At 41.0% G+C, this 21,086-nt stretch overlaps 1 protein-coding gene across 4 annotated transcripts in view; it reads right to left on the reverse strand.

Moving 5' to 3' along the window:
• The window catches only part of LOC145984153 (ras association domain-containing protein 1-like), a 356,774-nt gene that overhangs the window by 257,429 nt on the left and 78,259 nt on the right, over window positions 1-21,086 (reverse strand). Inside the window, exon 1 of one of the 4 annotated variants that reach the window (XM_083117631.1) lies at window positions 13,622-13,899. The exons of the other annotated variants lie outside the window; for them this stretch is intronic. The gene's annotated coding sequence lies outside the window, so the exon portion shown is untranslated. Of the gene's footprint in view, window positions 1-13,621; window positions 13,900-21,086 lie in introns of those variants that run through there. 4 annotated transcript variants of the gene reach the window in all.

The following is a 21,086-nucleotide window of genomic DNA, read 5'->3' on the forward strand; positions in this document are numbered from 1 at the left end:
ATTGATTTTCCACCTTTTTAGCCAGTGCTCGAAGTAGAGGGGAAAGCTAGGGGATACCCCCCCCCCACTGTTAAGAAAATTTCATGAAGCATGTCCCCAAGCTAGGATAATTTGCATAAGCATCACACCATCTACTGCATAGTCTCCATGTTGATCCATACAAGCATCTCCGCACCCATCCCAAAACTCGACCATGCATACCCAGCTAGGAATTTCCACTTCGAACACTGTCTTTAGGTTTATCGTGATGATGATGATGATGAATATTGATTAGATGAAATTGATGAAGGGACAAACAAAGAAACACCGATACCCACGCTGGAACTCGAATCAGAATAGTACAGTGAGGATCCTGTCTTAAATTCCATGTAAAGATCAATGCACTCGCGGAACAGAGCAACAATCTTTCGTTCAGTGCTGTAATGGGCAGTGGAAGGGACGGGGATTGGCCTCGTGTCAATCAAATCCTATAAATAAACACTACATCACCAGACGACAGGTTGGGAACACTTTGATAGCGAAGTTTTGAGTGGCATAATGAACATAACTTCTGTTTTACGAAGGTTTCGTTAAAAAAATGTGTGTTGACCATATTTTGGTAGTTGAAACGAAATTCTCAAACGAGCTAACTACATCGATACATCAAGTGTCCACAGCAGTGGTACTTATGTACGTACATCCAACGGCAAAAGAAATAGTAGGCGAATTGTCCATCACCATTTTCAGTCAGTCTTTTTCACAATGTTATTGTCATTAATGGAAACAAAAACGTCAATAAGCAGAGGATAACATCTGCTTCACATCAAGAGACTTCTATATTTTAAAACAACACAGTAGCTAGAATAAAACAGAATGAAAATAGCCCACTATAATATTTGCCGCTGGCTGTACATACATGGTTTTGTAATGTAACTCAGCACAGATTCGAGATATTTCACTGAAAATTTTGCCAGGTCCCTTTAGTACCATAGCTGTGTTTACATTGTCACGTTGGCTCCACCGAGTGATGCTACTCAATGGTATTGTGTGAACGGGTCTAAAGGTACCTTCTAGAATGTGGTAAAACCTACGGATGGGTGCATCCGAATCTTACGAATCCTAATGCATTCGGATAATAACGATTTGGATATCGAACTCGGGTCCAGCATTCGAATCCCACTGGAAGAGGAGAAAATGAACATCCAAAATGCACTGGAACACAACTTTACCCCGAAATAAAAACCGAAAACTCTACTTGTTATTGTATCAGTTGATGCATTCAAAGTGTACGCATTGATTTATTTTATCTGTGTAAATAGGAACATTTTTTGGCACAGTTTTCCGTTAGGTTCACTTTTCAGACGATAAGGTACCGAGACTGGACCTACAGTTTAAAATGTCATGCAAACCACTGAAATATGATACCACCGGGAACAAACCAGGAAAAGTACACGACAGAATGCAAAGTTTAGGCGAAGCTCAAATTGTGATTTTTTTTAAAATTGTCTTCTGAGGAGTCGGAAACATATTATGTGCATATTCTCTGATGGAATATACGTTTTGTTCAAACAAATATTTTCACTTCTTGAACAGACCAGCCTGATCGTTCGTTACCTGATCGTTACTTAAGGGTAACAAAATTTTATTTTCTGTACGTATTGCAGACCTACTTAATAAAAATAATTTGCTAATATTTGTAAGCAAATAACCCTTCCCCTTTCAAGAAATGATTCGTTTAAATTACGATTTAACAACATCCAATTTCTCATAAGCACAACATCCATCGTAGGCTAACGAGGTTTTGCTGGATTAAAGCAAACGAGATGATTATCTATGAACTTACATACTTGATGCTTTATCATGTAACTGTATTTCTAAATTGATATATTTTCTTAAAGATCGAAAAGTAATGTAAAATAACCGACATATAAAAATAGAATACCGCCTTTTGGATATTAGTCACTACAACTGAGGAAATATCTTCTTGGACAATCTTGTGTTTTTATCAGTGTCAACTGTCGATATGTCAAACATTACTGGAGATTGGCACGTTTGTCAGCACGAACCAGCGATCAATATCATGGGATAATTACGTATATATCTCAGATATTAAAATACTAAACCTAGAAATACAAAATTCAGTGAACTAAAAATACTAATTCAGTACAACATAAATGATCTTAATTATTCCGTAACTTTTAAGGCAATTTCGTAGTTTCCCTCAAATAACCACCCTCAAAGAGCAAGAGTACCGAGAGTGCGAATCCCTCATTTCCGTTCAACAAATATCACACTGTGCATATGCATTTATTTCATGGTCAAAAAAATTACCGTTAGCTTACGTAACGATTTAGACATGCACGTTTCTAACACTGGAACTACTACCTACACATACACCCATACCACTCCCATCTTGAAGGCCACTCTATATATACCGTGTGAGATGTCAGAGGCAAGCCACTTTCATGCCCATAGGAACCTGCACACGGCGTAGGTGTACCTAAGACCAAGTTACGCGATCTGGTTTTTCTAGCATTGGATGCAAGTCTCCTTCTCCACTTTTGTTGTGTGTAACTGGAGGCAATGGATTTTCCACGTCCGCTTTTCCTGTCCTTGCAGTTCATAACAGTCAAGGATGGTAACGATATCTTGCTGAAGACATAAACGGAAATGAGACCTTGTTAGAACTCGACAAGGAGAGATGAGAACATAGCACACACCACATAAAAAAAGTTAGATAAATGGGTTGATCATATTGTGGGCTATCTTACATATTGACAATGACAGAGTTTATTATTAAATAGATAAATGAAAGTTAAGTTAACTTGAATGAGGTTAACGAGAAGGATTCTAATTAAACAAATGGAATAGAATATAATAGTTTTTATTTAAGCAGGCGTGTTTCGGCCTTATGGGCTGTTCTTACAACTAACCCTTGTCAGAGATACAATAAATCAATAAAAACAAACAAAGAAAAAACAACATAATGATCATGATAATACAATAAAGATAAGTAATAAGTCATTAGTAGTGATTCCAAGCGAAGGAAAACACTTTCGAGGGTAAATCTAAGCGGGACGTTACTGGTCGAAAATGTCGGCATCTCCGCTAGCGCCGCCCGCCACACTTTTCCCGATCTCTCGGCCTCGCAAGGAATTGGACACACTGTAGTTGTTGGGACAATAGTAAATTCTTTAGTTTTTTCTTAAAACTATGATGGCAAATAATGTTAGTCAATGGTGTAGGCAGTTTGTTCCATTCCCTAATCACTGTAACAATGAAGGACTTGTAATAAGTGGGGGTATTATGTTTGGGGATTTATATATTGTGTTTCTTGCGGATATCATGTTCGACCGATGATCTGAGAGAACAGATCTTATCAGATAAGTACATGTATGTCTTCGACGATTTGGGCAGAAATTAGCAGAAGGTGGAGTAAATACACCAAATAAGACAGTGTTTCGTAAAATACCGCATATCTGGAAACCCTGAACTCATGAGTGTATTAAAACTATTTTCAAACTTGATGGATTACTTTTACAGAAAAGAACATGTGTTTAGTCTGGTTACAGTGATTCACTTCTGGCACTTAGTACTTCACTAGCATGGATATTAATAAAGTGCGTCATAAAGATAAACTTCAATATTCTGTCAACTTAATTCGTTAATAATTATATTATTATATTCTTTATAGAGATTTATGGGGTCATCTGGAAAAATCTGGACATGAGTCGTTACACTTGAAACAAATTGCTACGTTCCATGTAGGTTCTCAACACGGCTTGATCTTCCTCACTCGCCCGGAATTTTGTTCCTGGAGTCAAGATTTGTTATTACCAACCCTAACAAATGAGGCAGCAGATATAGGACAGACCGATATAGCAACAAAAAACAAGGAAACACTCGAGCGCATCCTCTCGGAAGTGCTCTGCACTATTAAAACGATATCGTCAAAACTGAATTCAAATTACTCGCTCTCGGTTATATCAATTACTAAAAAGTCGTTTAGTCGTTAAATTATTTACCAGTATCGTCTATATCGTCTCGTTATCATTGCCGCAGTATCACTGTCGCACTACTGATCAGTGATCAGATTAAGATTGGATGCATGAAAATACTGGTAGTTGCACGTCTTAGGACAGTTTACGTGCTCTGCCTATGCACAAATACGTATGTGCAATATTGCTATTAGAAGAGAATGAGGAATCTGTTGTTTTTAATTGTGAGAATACCAAAAGAGTTGATATTGCGAAACGAATAATAGAATTTAAGTAAATAACACATGCATATATAAACATCCAAACACTTTTGACTAATCACTTTAACAGTGTGCCTTGTCCTCAAGGTTACACAATGTATTGGATTGGATTGATTTGGTGTTTTAAGTCCACTTTATGCACAGTAAGGCTAATCCGGACTGGACCTACAGTTTAAAGTGGAATCCGAAACACTATGTGCCTCCACCGGGAATCGAACCCGGGACCCTTTGATTACAAGGCGATGACACTACCACTGCACCATCGGGGAGGCCAGTTACATAATGTAGAACTGCATAACATGTACTCATGTTCAGATATTATCAGAATAATTAAATCAAGAAGACTTAGATGGGAAGGCCATGTGGCACGAATGGGAGAGGAAAGAATAGCTTACAGGATTCTTGTTGGGAAACCTGATGGTAAGAGACCTTTAGAAAGGCCAAGACGAAGATGGAGGGATAACGTTGATATGGACCTACAGGAAATCGGCAAGGGTGGAAAAGATTGGATCGATCTTGCCCAGGATAGGGACAGATGGAAGGCTTGTGTTGCTGCAGCCATAAACCTTCGAGTTTAAGAATGCTAGAGTTGGTAAGTAAGTAAGTAAGTAAGTGCCTTGCCCTCAAAGTCTCGATGGGTTAGGCATTATTTATAACACAAAGCTCTGTTATAAAAACTAGATGAATGCACTCTAATTAGCTACAAGACATAAAACTAGACGACGAAAGGCTTTTCCGAATTTGAAACGTAATTTCAAACAAAACTTGAAATCCCGGGTCAAACTTCCATGAAATTGACGCATACTGATAATTTCCAAATGTATGTAGAAGTATACATATCCTAATTGCTTACCAAGTCGGTAAACCTACACAGTTAAAACGAATAACAATTAGTCGCTTTTGGTAAAATTAAATAGTCAGAAGTAACAACTAGTATTTAGTTGTTGAGTTCTTTAACGGTATCCATCCGCTATCATTACTACTGTACTATTTGGCCCTAAAAAAAAAAAAGATTAGTCATTTATTTCGACGTTGGTTGCATGAAAAACTGGTAGTGGTGAAAGCTTAGAACGGTTCACGTGCTTTGCCTGCAGATGTGCGTTTCACAAATATATGTGTCATATTATAATGAGAAGAACAGGAATAATTCGACTTATTAAATTCTGGTAATGTCAAAGCAGTTGGTTTTGGAAAGCAAATCTTCGGACCTGAGTAAATAACGAGTGAATATATTGATTTAGTTATTTTACTGTAATTTTCAACAGTGTAGCTATATCTATTTTCTGTTTGAACTGGTGTGTTGCTGGTTCTATATTATAGCAGAAGCAAGAACATTTTTACGAAAATACAAACTTAATTACATCCGTTTTTCTAATAGATTGCAATAAGAAAACGTACTTCATAGGCGTCTATTATTATATTTATCGAATAATTTTGTGTTGATCGCGGACTTTCAAATTACTTCAACTGCTGTGTAAATCCTTTAAAAAAGGAAAAAGTTGACCATTTTTGTTATAGTTCAATGTTCATATGTGCAAGAAACTTCTATCAGAATTTATAAAATGCTAATTCTTCATATGTACTTTGTTTAGAGTAGTAGGGGGTGGTGCCAAGATTGAGGGGAGAGATTAGCCTTTGAATCATTTGGCCTGGATTTACCACTCTGGCACAATTATATCACCGAAGTAGCTGTAGAAACTAATAGAAGGCTTCACACTGGAGACATATAGTTTATTATGATCATGCAGGGTACAAGTGGTTCGGATCCCACTTAAAACTGTAGGTCCAGTTCCGATTAGCCTTACTGTGCATAAAGTGGACTTAAAACACCAACTCAACAACGTGTACTGAGTTCGTGGTGGCATTGTCTAGAGTGTTTGCTGCAGTTTTAAAACACGTGTAATCAAGGCAGATGAAAGGAGTGGGCGAGCATGCACTTGATCACTGGCGTACGCAGGATTTTTTCGGAGGAGGTTGGAATTGTAAAGGTGGATATTGCATTCTGGGGAGGGGGGGATACAACATAAAATATTTCGTAATTACCGTTTTTAATTCATTTTAAAAGTTGTTGAAGACAAAAATGGTAGTAGTGGGCTATTTGAAGGGGGGTTTGCATTTATCACTTTCGTTTATACAAGTTCTTTACAGTTTTTATTTGAAGATTTTGATTTTCTCGGATTTTGATTTCCCCAAGTTCTTTACTGCGTTCATTGGAAACTTTTGCATTTTTCAAAATTTCTGGAGGGGCTGTAGACCCATCAGCTCCCCCCTGAGTACGCCAGTGTACATGATTACATGTAATTTTCCTCAATGACGATTCCGTTGCGTCTTTCGCTTCGCTTGCTTCCGTCCTAGTGGGCGCACAGCTTAATATATAGTGGTGGAAAAAAGGCGCCAAGAACACAAAGAAAAGCACACTTAGCTTTATGCTAAGTGTAATAAAACCTACTGGAGCGAAAGGTCAATAAATGTAAAAAACACCCTTACACGCAAAGTTAACCTTCACTTTCACGCTAGGGAAATCATGTGTAACATGATGGAAGATTACTATGTATGCAAAGAGAAAGATATTTGTAGATGACAACTCAGGTGGTTCGTTATGTTGTAAAAACCTACAGCGAGATCATGAGAAAAGCTCGTGTTAAAATTATTTTTGACATTATTATTCATCTGGTATAATTCGTGAAGAGTGGAGATTATAGTTGAATTAACGACAACCTGTTGAAAGCTAGTTTAGGGTAGCACACACACACACATTATGCACACATTTTTGCAGAACATGCGTACCGAAATAGTAATATAAAAAACATATCATAGTGGCGTTGTCTTTGACTTGAATACCGATGACAAAGACATACCAATATTGGTTCAGTTGCCCGCAGCGTTAAACACTTTAAGATAATGACTTAGAAGCAGTGGCGGATTAACAACTTGCCATCGCGGGGGTCAGATGACCTTTGTTTAGCTGTCGCCCACTTGGCTCAATAGGGGTTTATTGCAAGTTGGGTGGGGGGTGCTTAGTTTTATACATGGAGGTGGGAGCGATCCCCACTTCATCTTATGTTAACTGATGCGCATATTTGCTAGTCTTAGATGTCGCTTAATTTTCATGTCAAAGGGATGACGATTGTTATTTTCTGATATCTGCTAATTGACATTTTATTGTTACTTTAGGTGACTCGTTTGGTTCTCATTGCTTAATTTTAGATGTCAAGAAGAGGCGGAAAAATTGGGTGACCGTCCGTCATTTTTCTCTTATTTTAGATGTCTCAGTGATAGGTGATCGCTTCATGCATTTTGTACTTTTATTTAGCGTCGCTTTTCTACCACTTTTGACTGATCGTAACGATGAGAATGAGTGATGATAAGATGAAATCGATGAAGAGACACTCCATGTTGAAGCCGGGACTCGAACGCGAGAACTCGGTGGCAAGTTATAAACCGCTCGGACACCGAGCCTGTCTCATTTTGGATATAATGGGAGATCGACTTTTCAAACGTCGCAGGAGCAGCTAATGACAGGCGATCACCATGTGTTGTTCACACAGAACCCAAAACGTGTCAATTGACACATACATGTTGACTCCAATAACACATTAACGTGCGTAAACTGCATGATGCAGTTTCTGGTGTGTCAAAATACACACAGAAATGCATAAAAGGGCACTTTTATCAGCTAGTGCTCCGTGTGATGCACTAAAAATGCATCAATTGGGAAGATCATTTCAGTGATAACAAAATTACACATTTAGCTGGCTGTGTCAATTGATGCATAAAGTGAATTGTTACAATATATTACATTGTAAATTATCCAACAGAACAGAGAAATAAATAATGTCTAATGCGCATTTCGAATTTTTTTTTTTAGCTTAGTAAGCTTTACTACCGTTAAGAAACAACAGTTTGTCTTTTTTGTAGAGGATTGATTGGTTTAGTTTATTTTACTTCGCGTTTTGTGCCTCTTGGCTAATTTGCGAAGATGGGGATGAGTGATGAAATTGATGATTGGACATTCACAAACAAAGCCCGAACGGGATTCGAACCCGGGACCCTTGGCGTCGTAGCGCGATGTGCTAACCACTTTTTTTTTTAATAAGGAATGCCCCTATTCGGCAGTATCCCCCGTCATTCACACACTTTTACACATGTCAATTTCCACTTTATTCACATTGTTTCTCATTATTCGGACGAACACAAACATCCAAGCCCGAGCGGGATTCGAACCCGGGACCCCTAGTCTCATCAAGGATATAAGGACAATAATAATAATAATAATAATAATAATAATAATACATTTGGAAAAATAGTTTAGGTTATTATTATGAAATTTTAATTATTATTATTATTAAATAATTATTATTGTTATTATTTCTATTATTCAAATTTCTTTCGACGTACATGGGAACAATTATGAGTGAACCCCTCGAAATTTTTTCCTGGCTACGGCCATGGAAGGAGGTGAGGTAAAACCGCCATCTTGGGATGTGCCTCAGTTACAGCTGATACAGTGGTAGAAGTAGGGATTTGAGCATGGAATGTTCGTTTATAGTGCATACTATCTGTACATTTCAATGACACTGCGAGTAAATCATTTAAGAAGCTATGCCTCTGTGCGCAGCTTTCGGATGCAACAATAGAAAATACAAGAAATGGTTAAAAAAAAGAAGAAGAAAAGAATTCAGAGGTCCCCTGGCCCTGATAAACGTGCTTACAACATATTTACGTTAATTATACACACATTTCGGTTGTGATTTTATTAGTGGTATTATTATTAACGGTATGTACAAAAATTTTAATTAAAAATTATGACATATCAGAATAGCAAAAATCGTTCGCAAGTTTCCTAAAAATAACTATTGCATATGTTTATACGTGTTGAGAACTTTGTGGAATGTAAATTCATTGAACGAACAAAGATGCTTCAGACATGGAAAAAGAGAGACGTGTCGATTGAAAACCAACCATCATAAATAAATGAGACCTTCCGAACCGAAGCGACACACCAAGCTGAACGTGTCGCTCGGACTGGGCCGTTTTCTTAATACAGTCCATCGTGTAGCCTCGGTTTATTGGTGGTGCATACACGGTTATTTTTTTTGCTTCAGACTGAAGTGGCTCGTGTCGCTTACCGGGTCAAATAATGAAGTTTACAGATCGAATGTACACGCGACGGAATGAGCCAGCCAACGTTTACACCTGCCTTAGCGGCAAGACAGACCGCACAAGGCTATATTGGTGAAATCCTTAAAGCGGCACATATCGCTTGTTGTTTCGATATGAAATCTCTCTATTCAGACCGAAGCGACAAGCAACACGTGCCAGTTGGAAGCGAAACCTCAGAAATCAATGCAACTTTTCGAACCGAAGCGACACGGCAAGCTGCATGTATCACTCAGACTGGTCCGTTTTCCCAATAGCGTTTATCGTGTCGCCTGGGTCTGTTTGTAGCGCATGCGCAGTGAATGCTTGCTTGTATGGAGATTTTACACCGAAGTGACACGCGGCATGTGTAGCTTAAGGATTTCACCAATCGAAGGCAGGTTAGTGCGAGTGCGACCTGTCACGCCTCTATGTTGATTGGCTGATTCCCAAGCCAAGCGGCATGTGTCCCGCGATCCTCTGAGAATTCACACCGGAGTGACAAGCGACAAGCGACATGGGCCCCTTCAGTCTAAAGGAGTATTCACACCAATGCGACAGGCGACACGTGTCGCTTGAGGATTTCACAGACGGAACGTAGGCTTGTGCAGCCTGTCATGTCGCTACCGTGTGAAACGTTGCTGTTAATTGGTTCGTTCCCAAGCGACACGTGTCGCCTGTTACTTGTCGCTTCGGTGTGGATTCTCTCCAAAGAAAGTATTCACAACAGATGCGCAAACAACACACCGAAGCGACACTATATGTATGGTATTGTGAAAACGACCCAGCCCGAGTTACACGCGAGCCACAGGCGGCACGTGCAGTTTGTCGTGTCGGTTCGGTTCGAAAATGAACAGAAATGAATGCAATTTTTTATTGCATTCATTTCTGACAGTCGGTTGCTAAGAGGCATGTGTCGCTTGTCGTCTGTCGCTTCGGTCTGAATGCTTCCATTGAATGAACGGGCTCCTGTCTTTTGTCGCCTATCGTGTGTAGCTTATCGCCTGATATTACGGTCCGAAACTACATATAATCTCCGCTTAGGCTTACTTATTGAGGTGGTGTAAATTGTGTTATTAAATCGTGTTATACATATGTAGAGTAGTCTCAAGAAAAGCTTGCCACAATCACCGATGCGCAGAGAACGCAATTTCGCCTGTGTGACCCAATGCTCATCACGGGGCTGCTCTGCTTGATAATACGCTCGTTGCAGGGCACAGTCTTCAACATCGGCTCGAGCGGTACGTATCGTCCCGCGGTGCACGCACAGCAAGAGCGAGTTAGTGATTGTGGAATTGTGGCGGCTCGTGGCGTTCTGTGCTTAAATATTTAAATATCAACTCTACGTGACTGTGTATGTGCTGTAGAGCGTAACAGTGGCCCCACGTAAGTCTAAATTAGGAAATACCAAAACATTACATAGTCAAACAAGGGAAGTTATTTATAACATCTATAAATTCATGAGAAATGAAACAGGTGCTCCTCGCAATGTAAAAGAATCAGCTGTCGCCTTGCAAACATCCGTCTACGCGTCAACCTTCGTTCGGACGAAGGGCGGAGCTACCGAGTTGACCCGAATGTTGGCGAAAGTCCGCGCAGATTTTTGTGGCAAGCTTTTCTTGGGAGTACTCTACATAGCTCACACTTTTATCTAATAATGTTTTTGATGCATTTACGAGTGTAGGAGTTATAATGCAACTCCTATGCATTTTGATTCTATCGTTATTTCATTAAATTCTCTCTGGTGTACTAACGAGATATAATAGAGCATTACATATGGTAAATGAACACGCCCCAGCACAAAAAGGTCTAGAACGGTTTGTTTCTTTGTCAAAATTAGTTACTAGGAACTTCGTGTTACTGTTTCTGACGGTTTAAACATAAAGAAACATAACAAGCAGCCTTATTTTTCCCGACGAAATTCCCTCTTGCTGAATGTTAACAAATAAACGCAACAGCCGGGTGGCACATCCCAACATGGCGGCCGCCGAAAGCTATTTTGGCTTCAGCTGACGTCACATACGTACGGTACCATCGCTCTTCAATCGCCCGCGAAATTAGAAACTCGCTAAAATCGTTCGGCGATTTTTTTTTATCGAACGGCAAACAAACGAAACCACCTTGCCGAGATTAAACTTTCGTCCCATGTAAGAGTTTTCCAATCGATGCGGCAGGCATGACGCATGCCATTATTGGCAACACGCGTCCCTCGCTCTCGTGTTCCCCGAGGAAGCAACCGATGTCAGTGACCTGTTGATGCCTTTATTTTGTGCCAGAGATCGGGAAGAAAGGTTAGCGTCTCGCACGCACTGATCTCGCCCGGCGGTTCTTCCGTTGGATGACGCGTGGTCAACGGGTCGACTCTCACCGTCACTTTTATCTGGCTTCAAATTCAAGCGTGCAAACGTATCTGACCAAAGGCGTACGTTTGCGGGGGCAAACTTTCCCCCCTCCTAAATTTTCAGGTTTATTTTTTATGATTTCGCAAATGTATCAGTATTTAGCATTTAATAAAAAAAATTGATTAATTTGTTTCATTAAAGAGTTATTGCAGACATGAATATAGATTCTGTATTTTATGAAAGGTATGGCCCTTTCTTCACGAAAAAATCCTGCCATTTTCAACGGAAAAGAATGCGTTTTCTAGTAACTAACTGATCTTTGAGATTTTTAATCAACGAAATCAATATTATTGCTGGTCTTCGCAACATATTAAAGTGTGATTTTAATGAACAGAAAGCGAAGGAGCTTAACGCAAAGCATCTCACACCAACAAGAATACATAACTTTTATTAACTATGAATAACCACTTTTGGCTAATCGCGAAGATGAAAATGAGTGATGATGATGAAATTTATGAAGGGACACACAAAGAACACCCATGCCCAGGCTGGGATTCGAACCCGGGAACTCCAGCGTCGCAGCGTCGTAGCGCGATGTGCACTCGACCACGGAGGCCGGCAATAATCGAATAAAAATAGTGTATTGTTCCCAAGATTTTTTCAGGGAGTGTAATATGTAATTTTCAACCAACATTCACTTTCCAAGGGGGGAGTACCTCTTGTGCCCCTTCCGGAGATCCATGATTATTACTATAATATTTTGGAAAATATTGTAGATATTACCTTACCTTCATTGCGTAATAATGACGTTACAGTAGTTTTGTTCATTTTACGGTACTTTCCTAGCCTTTTCAATTAGTCGCAATGATGAGGATGAGCAGATGAAGGATCAAAGCGACAAAGGCTGTCTTAGTATTCGAACCCAGAAAGTCTGGCATCGCAAACATCTATTAGAGCACATTAAATAGACAATAACACTGATAGTGAAATAATAATTAAAAATGAATGAATAAAATATATAATCATAACAATAATACAAATAATAACTTCGTTTAAAATTTAAGTTAATCGAATTCTTCTGAAACATATTTCTAAATAAGGGAGGGTCTCGATTCTTTACCTGGAATACATACAGACATACAGTGTTATTTTTCTGGCGATATACGCAACGGTACGCCTTACCGGCACCTTTATTAAAAACATTTTATTTAATGAAAGAAATGTTGATTGATTGATTTATTTGGTGTCTCAAGTCCACTTTATGCACAGGACTGGACCTACAGTTTAAAGTGGAATTCGAACCACTAATGTGCCTCCACCGGGTATCGAACCCGGGATCTCTTGATTACAAGGCGACGACGCTACCGCTGCGCCATCGGGGAGGCCCAATGAAAGAAATATGTGTATGTGTGTGTGGACACACGGTCATTTGTGAACATACCACAATATTTCGAGGGCCTCCTCGGTGGCGTGGTAGTAGCGTCGTCGCCTTATTACAAGAGGTGTCGGGTTTGACACCCGATGGTTGCCCATAGTGATTCGGATCCCACTTTAAACTGAAGGTCCAGTCCCGATTAGCCTATATGGGCATTAATTGGACTTAAAAGAACAACTCAATACAATACACACTATTTCGAGAAGTTCTTATGATGAAAACAATAAGTAACGAACCTGAACAGTAACCGTTCTTACCAGAAAAAAAAAACACTGTGTGTGTGTGCGCGCGCGTTTGTGTAAGTATGGTTGTATTTGGAAGAGGGGATGAAGGGGGAAATCCCCCTTTGGTTGCAAATTTCTTAGACTCTGGGGCATACTCTATATAAAATCTATAAAATACTTCCACAGAATTCACAGGAAAATTTTCACATATCATACTTCATACACAGTATAAGCAACCACTTACGAACAAGAAAATGCTAAGCTCTCTTCTCTTAGAAGGAACGTGAAAACATGGAACCGTTTTAGCGTTGAAAACTCTTTTTAGCGAAGCTAATAACAAAAACGCGGGATGTACGAAATTGGCCCCCTGCGATTTTCTCTCGGAAACAAACAAATAGACAATTAGTGCACGCTCATCTCCAGAAAAGCAACCCGCGCGACACGTGACCACGCACGCCAATCACCCGTCTCCCACCATCAAAACCACTCGCGCACTCTCACTCGCACTCACTCGCCGCGACGCCGAAGTTGACCGATGGAATCGGCTTCTTCGCGCTCACTGCTAGGCCTACGTCCATGCCATCCATGCTGTTGCGAGGGCTACGAGTTTCCGCAATGCGACGGTAGGCGGCATAACATTCGCCCTCTGCCCCGCAAACCTGTGTTAACGACGATCTAACGACAAATCCAAAAGCTTCCTTGGAAATTAATGCTTACAGCACAAACCGCAGCTTGGGGGGAAAGGGGTAGCGAAAGAAAGGAAACATGACCATATTTAGAGTCCACTTTATACTTAGATAGGCTAATCGAGACTGAACCTACTGTTTGATGTGGTATCCGAACCACTGTGCACAATGCCTCCATCCAGTGCCGGATCTACAAATCTTGCCCCCCCCCCCCGCAAAAAGTTACCAAAGGCTACGTTTACACACACACACATACATTATGTATATGTGGGGTGTAAGGGGTGCTCCTTCCACGTAGTGCACCCAATAGTCAACCTCACTTCCACGTAGTACACCCTGGAGTGCAGACTAACGAGGCTCTGGCGACTGGCCCCATGGCCAGTATAATTTTGTTGTGTTGTCGTGTGTTTTGTCCTTATTTGTGCTGAGTGCTCCTTTACAGCCTCAGCTTTTAACGAAAGTCAGAAGATTTTAATATTTTATGATTTTAGTTCTGCAACGTTAGAGTTGTTATGTGTAACGATAAGGAGCTGGACCCCGTATAATATGACGGGTGCAAAATAGCCTTAGTGCTGACGCACCCAAACTTTTAAATTAAAAAAAAATTAAAAAAACATTATGTATATGTGTTTGTGTGTGTGTATACACATACATGCATAATGCATGTGTGTGTGTGTGTGTGTGTGTGTATGTTGTGTGTAATTCTTGATCTCATGTTGACAAAGTCACATATAAGGGTACAGAGGGTGAAGAAACACGTCAGGCTTCGGAAACAACCACATTGGTGTGTTCCAAGCTGATGTCCGCCATATTGAATTCAACTAAAAAAAATAAATGGGAAGGGAGTGATGTGATATATATATATATATATGGCACTGTTTTCTCACACCTGGAAAATGATACATTTGTTGCAATCATGCTGTCGTAACCTTTTCCTGATTAAAGATAGGTTAAAGAAACCTCCACCACTGACTGCATTTCTAGTGATATCCTAGCCTGATTTGATTCTAGTCTGACTCTCACTCAAGCGGGAAACCCGGGTGGGTGATCTGGAATTTTTCCGGCTTTGTCCCCGCATAAAGCGTCTCTAGGGCCCAAGCAGCCTCAAAATATGGTATTCAAAGGGGGTAAAGGCGGCCGCAGCGTGGTGCTGATCACATCACTTCCAAGATGGCCGACATCGAAAATATGTTGGGTCCACATACCCTAAATGTGCCTTCATGACACGGTGCTATATGCACGGGGATACCTTTACCTGTATACATTGTATTCGTTTCTGTACCCCTGAGTAACTACGTTTATTTTTTGCATACGCATATATGTCAATGGCTGAGGGCCCCCTAAAGGCCTAATTGTCTCCGGGCCCCCCGCACTGCGAGGTTTTGCGGCTTGTAGATCCGGCACTGCCTCCACCGGAAACGAAGCCGGGATCCCTTGATTACAAGGCCACAACGTTAGATTCTACGCTATCGCGGAGGCTCTCGTATTTATGGGACTTGTTTAACGGGTTCATACCGGCTTGTACAGGTTCAACGAAGTTAGTAAATAAGTTATGTTTTATGCAGCGTATATTGATACCCTTGTATGTTGAATTGTATTTTCTGCAAATATGCTGTATAAAGAAACAAACTGTTGGAGTACTAAGTGAGGCGAGTGTACAGGGTATTCATAAAAGCACTGTCCGAATAAAACTTTGGGGGGATGCTCACTCAGTGGCGTATTTTTGATTCCATTTCGAGAGGTAGGTTTTTTTTATATGCAAATGTGTGTATGTTACCAGTCAGTAAACTAAACTAATGCGTATCGGTTCTAAGTACTAGAAAATTGGTTCTAACCTGGGTCATTAAATCTTATTGTTAACATTTATCCGTGATTTGGAAACTACATTTTAAGAAAACTCAAAGTCATACACAAATTGAGCTATCATCGAACTATACTGATCGCAACTCCAACTGGCGGTTGACCTTGATGGCTATTTCTGGCGCGTCCTGTCCCCCAATCATGTTCGGGACATATATTTAGACAGCCCCCCCCCCATCATCTCCGATTTGCACCAAAATGGTGCCAAACGTTAGTGCATCGCTTGTGCACGAATGTGCACGCAAAAATTTCGTTTGGGCACAAACGGAAAACACCAAAATTAGCAAGTCAATTTGGGGGGGGGGCTGTCTAAATGCCAGCCCCCCCACCGTCTCTGATTTTCACTAAAATTGTGCCAAAAGCTAGTGCATCGTTTGTGCACGAATGTGCACGCAAAAATTTCGTTTGTGCACAAGGGGAAATCCGAGATATTAACACCTTAACTTTTGGGGTCAGCCTCCCACCTTCTCCGATTTTCACCAAAATGGTGCCAAAAGTTAGTGCATGGTGATAAGTAAATAAGCACAATGAACTTAAGTCGTGATGCGTTGGCGATTATTTGGTAGCTCTAACAGGATTTGTAAAGATGGAGAGTGAATAGCTGTTTTCTAGGGAGGCGGCAAACACAATAAGATATTTTGTATATTTAGAAGTTTACACTTTAGAAAATGGAAGTAGGGTGATTTTAAGGTGGGGTCATTTTATTTGAAAATATTGATTTTCTCAAATTTCGGAGGGAGCCCCATCAACCCCACACCCACATGCGTACGCCAGACGACTATGACGCCCTACATGGATACTTTATCAACTTTTTTGATCAGTAAAATAAAGGTAGAAAATACTTTATACGTTTATTTTAAAGCATTACGATGTAGGAAGTCCCGCGTTCGATACACGGAAGAGGCACATAGTGGTTCGGATCACACTTTAAACTGTAGGTCAAATCCCGATTAGACTCTCTGTGTATAAAGTGGACTTAAAGCAGAAAATCAAACTCAAAGAGTTATTTTAAATTAATGTAATTACATATTTTAGCATTTAGATTTGAGTGGGATTCTCATATACTTTATATTAAAATAAATATAAGTAGAAAGCAAAATTATGAAAATATATACTCAACACTTACCTATTTATCTTCCCTTTCCAGCATTCGTTATCCACTTCTCAACTGCATCTTGTACAGAAAATTCAAAAGAACAAAAGTAAGACTTCTTGCTGCAAGGTCTGGATAACACATACTGAACTCATCAAACAAAACTCCTATGAAACCTAAATCCGGATGTGTAAGTCACATAATACACCGAAAAGAAAATTGATGTGATTATTTTCACACTTCAAAGTTTTGCTGACACAAACATGTCGGTCCAAATTCAAAGGTGCGGTGAATTCTCGGCGTATGGGCGATCACAGGGGTAGTGCCTGGTTAACCAACCACTTCCAAACATTATATTGTTTACTCTTTAGCAAACAATGCTAGCCCCATTCAAAAAGCTGTACATATCAGTTACGACGGCGAGACCAAAGACGGAGACGGGAGTACGCAAAACCTCTCAAATGTTCGAAGTTAAAACAGTTTATTGTATGTGGTAATATTCAAGACATTACGCATATTAATCTTGGAAATAGCATTTTTTGAGAACTTGCGGTTTACGTAGAGGACTGCCGCTTTTATAGAGCCGCAGCTAACCCTTGCACTAATTTAGCTTCGCAACCGATCTTTTAAGTGATTAAAACGGTCCTTTAGGCCAACTCTGTTATTAGTACAGTGAAAAATTGAAAGGGTAAATTTGTTGAAAATATGCGGGATTAAATATGAAGTGCTTGAATTTAAACATTTCACAATTGAGCTGTACAATGCTATGAGTCTCAATGGTAGTCCAAAATAAAATTTTGCCACGTGCTTTATTTTCACCACTGTAGCTCAGGTGTTATGGCATCTAACTACCATGCGATAGTCGCGTGTTCGATCCCCGACGGGGAGAGGCAGGATTCTTTTCCACCTGTTCAAGGGGCTCCGGTGCCCACCCAGCGTCGTGTAAAGTGGAGGGAACTCTGTAGGGTAAAGGCAGCTAGGGGCGTGGTGCTGATGACATCACCCCCACGTTCGACAGTGATCCACACCCCCTATACGTCTTCACGGCGTCGTGAAAAACACAGGAGGGGGCACTTTACTTTTATTTCACTTTTTTGCCACGTGCTTTGTCCAGAATATCATATTTATTGCAATATACTGTACTGGCTAAATTAATAATTATTGACAATAAGCACAGGCACTGTAAAAAGTGAGAAATAAACATGTGACACGTGCATCCCCCTCCACTTCCCTCGTACACTAGAAAAGACTAAACACGCACAAGTGATAATATGGGTACACCCGTGATAAATGGCTGACTCCATAAGTGTCTGCTTAATCGCAGAGAAAGACAGACGACGTCATGCAAAACTAAAAGTTGACGCCACAGGCATTCGTAAAATTACAACATGAAACACACTCCACCTTTTCTAATAGCGGTGGTGCAGGGAGGAGGGGTGGAGGATCTGCGCGTGTAACAGTTCAAGTAATCACGTTGTTTAATTTTTAACTTTGCCCATAATAATCGTCACCAATTCTTAATTTATCCAGTACGCTACTGCGACGATGCACGGTATTTCGAACGAAGCATGTGGCAACATGGCATTTTCTGCTTCCATTAAAACTCGTACAAATATACAACCTCCACGGTGAACCAAAGTTGAAACTTCAATCACTTTAGACGAGTGGTGGAGACTGGGTTCCAAAACCGGGGTACAAGATGACAAAACTGGGGGGCAAAGACAGTATATTTCCCTTTTTAGATAAGGTTTAACATAGTGCGGGGGCAAAGGTGGCAAAATGTGGCGGAAGTCAATTGCACCCCTCAACCCCCTAATCGCCGCCACTGCTTTAGACTGAAAACAATATATTTCCGAACGACACGTTTTCCGTCCTTACATTTTTCGCTTTCTGCACCGGACTTTTGAATCACCGTGTGTATCAAGAACTGATACCGTGGTGTGGAGTTATTAGGCATACATGTGTCTTACGAAACAGCTGCTTCAGGAGCAAGAGGAACAAGATTTTCCTTTCATCTACTTTGCAAATTATTAAAATAATGCGCAAAAGAAAATCAAGTGGCTCTAAGACAAAGTGATCGACACTATCTTATATAAATTATCTTTTTACTCGGTCTGAGCTCACCTTACATCGACAACCGTTCCATTCGTCCCCTGTAGCTGCAAAACAGGTCGCATAGAACAAATAAACAATATAGGTTAACTTACAAATCACAGTTATAAAGAATATTAAAAAGAAGAAAAAAGGTAAAGTGCCGCCTTGTGCTTAGCACCACGCCATGAAGGCGTAGCTATAGGGGGTGTGGGGGTAACACCTCACTTTCTTGACCGGTCGTGACTAGGGATGATGTGATCAGCATCACGCCCCTGACCGCTATACCACCAGGGTTTCCCCCTGGTACCTAAGTCATTCGATGCTGGGTGGTCGCCGGGGCCGCTTCCAACGTTAGAAACGTTTCGAGATTTGAACCGACCGGGGATCGAACCCGGGACCTTTAGCTTGGTAGAATAAAGAATATTAACCAGGAGGAATTCAAATAAGTCATTCATCCCTCGCCCCCACAAACACAAAGGTGAAGGGGCTGACCCCAAAAGTTAAGGTGTTAATATCTCGGGTTTCCCGTTGTGCACAAACGAAATTTTTGCGTGCACATTCGTGCACAAACGATGCACTAACTTTTGGTACTATTTTAGTGAAAATCGGAGAAGGTGGGGGGGCTGACCCCAAAAGTTAAGGTGTTAATATCTGGGATTTCCCTTGTGCACAAACGAAATTTTTGCGTGCACGTTCGTGCACAAACGATGCACTAACGTTTGGCACCATTTTGGTGCAAATCGGAGAAGGTGGGGGGACTGACCCCAAAAGTTAAGGTGTTAATATCTCGGATTTCCCCTTGTGCACAAACGAAATTTTTGCGTGCACATTCGTGCACAAACGATGCACTGACGTTTGGCACCATTTTGGTGCAAATCGGAGAAGGTGGGGGGGCTGTCTAAATATATGTATTTTCGGGGGCGTGTGGTCCGATGGGTGCCAACAAACTCATTTGCAAAGTAAAAGCTCTTCCGAAGTAACGTTGCCAAGCGTGCTTCTGTTTTTGCCAGGTGGCTTTATATGACTGTGTGTCCGCCTGCATTCCAACCTGTTTCCGGAAACTTCATCGTTCAGGACCGCGTGTGCAGTTGTACCATTAAGCCCCGCTGATTTCTGGTGCTGACAATATCGTTGCCCGAGAAGACTCTTTCTCGCTTTACAGTACGTTTGGCAACATGTGGTGGACCCAACGCTCATTTGTTTCGTCCCGCGAAGAACGTTCGGTACCTTGTGACTCGAAAATGACCGATCTCAGTCGAGGAAAATTCAAGTGATTGCTGATTCGCTGTTTCCCAACCGCCAGTTGGAGTTGCGTTCAGTATAGTAACACCGTATACAATTTTACTGTTGCCGTGAGGTCTAAGGCGTCAGGCTTTGGGCTCCGACTACGTGACGCCCGTAGTTTCGAGTCTTCTGGGGGAAGCGTAACAACTTTTCTCCTGAGATTTCGGCCTATGGGACCGGTGGCCACCTACCATCGTGAGAAAATTGGGGAGCTATGATCATGGAGACCTACGGAAACGACTGGGGGTGTGCTGTGCTGATCACACGTCACCCCATAACTGGTTAAATGATCTCCCACCTTGGCAGGTGGGAGTGAGGCCGACAGTCGGTAGGTAGGTCCTGGCCATCACGGGCTGATGAGTCACGGGTTAATATTATTAATTTACTATCCTATTCCGGGCTCTGCATCATACCCGTCACCACTGCCAGTGTTGTTTTGTCAACCATACGACAAGGCAATTCATGCAGAATAGAGTTCTCAAGTCAGTCAGCACCGGCCTCCTTGTCGGAGTGGTTAGCAAACCGTGCAACGACGCCAGGGGCCCCCGGGTTCGAATCATGGGTGTTATTTGTGAGTGTCCCTTCAACAATTTCATCATATCATCCATCATCCTCATCTTCGCGATTAGCCAAAAGTGGCAGAAAGCGAAGTAAAATAAACCAAATCAATAAATCAATCAAATCAAGTCACC

The sequence above is a fragment of the Lepisma saccharinum genome, chromosome 2 (genome assembly GCF_977018435.1).
Source record: "Lepisma saccharinum chromosome 2, izLepSacc3.1, whole genome shotgun sequence".
Taxonomy (NCBI): domain Eukaryota; kingdom Metazoa; phylum Arthropoda; class Insecta; order Zygentoma; family Lepismatidae; genus Lepisma; species Lepisma saccharinum.